Source organism: Polypterus senegalus, chromosome 1 (assembly GCF_016835505.1).
Source record: "Polypterus senegalus isolate Bchr_013 chromosome 1, ASM1683550v1, whole genome shotgun sequence".
Lineage (NCBI taxonomy): Eukaryota > Metazoa > Chordata > Cladistia > Polypteriformes > Polypteridae > Polypterus > Polypterus senegalus.
Window position 1 is genome coordinate 152,995,920 of NC_053154.1, and position 3,129 is coordinate 152,999,048.

The window sequence follows — 3,129 nt, forward strand, 5'->3', positions numbered from 1 at the left end:
AATTCAGATGCAAAATCTAGCTATTATTAGCGTGTCAACAGTAATCTTATTAAGTCAGTCAGTAGTTTATTTATACGACATGCAAGTGGCAGCTTGTGGACAGCTGTTATTTTAATTGCTGCTCATCAGAATAATGCACATTCATAAAGTAAAGCGCTCGCATAGTTTCGAGTTGTGATCATTCATGACGACGACGAAGCTGTACTCAGTATGCCACTTGGTTGTTGCTGTTTGTGTTGGTTATAGCCAAAGTTTTGTCAATTTTTTTTGTACTCCATTGACTTTGTAAACGTTCGCTTAATCTCTATATTTCTAACATTGTTTAGATTTTGAGTGCTTTTTTCCCTTTTTATTTATTTATTTATTTTTGCAAACCTCGGAATGAAGTTCAGTTTCCTTAGATCGTGTGACTGTCCGGTAATCCGGTAATTTTTTTTCATTAAGGCTAAGCAGTTAAAGTGGGGGGGTGGGTGGGGGCGGGGATAGTATATTCATCACCATAAAATAGAATAATCTGCATATCGTCAACATTCATGAAAACGGTGCATATTTTATATTTTAGAATAAATTTGAGTTACTATTTTTAAAGTTGAGTTTACTCTTCCAGTTATTTACAACTGTTTTAATTATTCAGCAGGTTTAACGGCAGCGACATGACCGCATTTGAAATGCAATATTTTATATGCGAATAACAGGTCCCGTTTTTCTTATGATCATCTATAATCCAAATGCAACGTGTTAAGTTTACTTTGAGGGGGCCCTGCAATAAATCATATAAAAAATAATAAACTTTTTATAGTATATTGCCAACATTATTTAGTAATTGAGGAGTCAACACCTCCCTTATTTCAGTCCGTACCATTTTAATAATAACACTACTTTAAGAGAAGGTGTTCTTTTAAGGTTCAGTGTAAAAGCGAGCTTAACTTAAAAAAATTAAATAAAATCTTAGTTTACGTACATCTTTAATTATTTTACATTTGCAATAATTACGTATTACGAAAGTGAGTTACATACTAACAGAAGTGATTAACATGATCAAATATTCATATTTTTAAAGTATTAATCCCTTAATGTTTACACCAATATATACCAAAGAGCGTACTCTTTCAACGTCTTTATTTTGCATTTTGTTATTAATTGTATTATATTCAATCATTCTTATTTTAAACATTGGGGAAAAAATGTTCACCACAGTAGGATCCCAACCTCTTTATTTCATCTACAATAAAGGAAAATTAGTAATTTTTTCAAAAACCTTAAGTATATATGTTTTGCAAGTTCAATATAAATTTGATTATGCTGGAAATTCCAGAAGTGCAGGGAATAAAATGTATATTCTTTTAATTCAAAAAGTCAACATTTACACTGTAACGTTATATCTAATACAGAAATACTTGTATATGCATTTAATAGTTCTTGGTGCTTATATATATATATATATAAACAGAGCAATATTTGGCCCTGCAGGTTTAACAGTATGTGTCATTTGAAGTTGGCGATTGCTTAAGCAACACATAGTAAGCTAGAGCAGCATAAACGCGTGTTCTGCAACATTTAATTTACTGGCAAAATGGAGAGAAGTCAATCTATCTGGATGGACGGACGGAGAGTGACTCTTACGATTAAGTAGCAGAAATGTTGGTGCTGTTATTTATCTCTTCTGAGAAATGCTGATTTCATTTTTGAGATATTATCACACAAGTAATGAGAATTATATGCACAGTTTCTAACTCTATAGTTTGTCATTTTTTTTAGTGACAACTTGAAATCATTACTTTTTAAAAAATTTCAGTGTGGCAATGGTAGATTGTGAAATCAAATTATGATACAATGCCTTCTATGCAATGTTTTTTTTTTTTTTACTGAAAAACAACTTAAGGAAAGCACAGCTTGTTTTTATAGCACATATAATGTACATATTTTTTCAAATATATGAAACAAGGCTGGAAATTAAATTTTTTGGTTGTTGCTTTTTTTAAAACTGAAAATATATTTTATTGGCATCGAGAAACGCCAATAATGAAACTTAATCTTTCCATACTGTAGAAATAATCAGATAGTACTATATACGTATATGATTCCACTTTTTTTAGAAATAAGAGCACATTTTATATCACAGATATTCTGGATTTTTTTTATTTCCGTGTTTTCATTGTAAATACGCTCCAACTTTTTTCTTTTCACAATGATGGCCGAGGTAGCATTCAGATTTGCAGACCCCATCATTAAATCAGTTGTCAAGCACTAATAACAGTTCATATTCCTTACGACAAGATGTGATTGCCCTGTAACTTGAACGACTTACACCATGAAACAGAAAATGAAGAAAAATGCCATTTCAAACTCTTGGAATTATGGCCTGTATGTAAATAGCCTTCTGCTTTTAGATTCTAGATTTCACCTATATTTGATACTCTGGCTAAGAACAGCAGCTCCCAAAATGCACGAATCTGAGAAATTGCACATATTTCCGTATATCCATCATATGGCAATCTTTGCTAAAGCATTACATTCAGGAAGGGGTGGATGTTTAAGAATTTGAATAAAATGCTAAACCTCCCTGGAATAAGAATATTCAGTAGTACAGTATAAGATTTTTAAATCTTCTGCAGAAGAAGTGATTTTAGTGTTTGGTTGGTGTTATTTGTTGTTCAACTAAGTTTATAAATAAATTTACCCAGAATTGATGTCTCTCTCATTTAGTGAAGGACACAGCTTATTTGATATTGTAGTTTCCAAAAAAAAAAAAACTATTGCTATAAAAGGTAAAAGTAAACACCCAAAAATGAATCCAAGTGAAAGTCATAAAATAATGAATGTTATATTTTTCTGACATTGTACCCAAAGGGAGCCAGGATTACAAATTGTACATATGGATATTTGCAAGAAAATGGTTCCAAAGACTGTGCATTAGAACAGTGAGTGAACATCCTGGGAAAAGAAACATTATGATAGTAGCACACCATCATCTATGGACTTCAACAAGAATAATATATATCTACATAGCATATACTTATAATTTCAGAAATTATTGAGTTGTAGGGTCTTAAAAGGAAACTTTAATCAGACCTTTATTGCAGTGCATGCACATGATAGAAAATATAGTCATATGTAACTAGTGCAGTC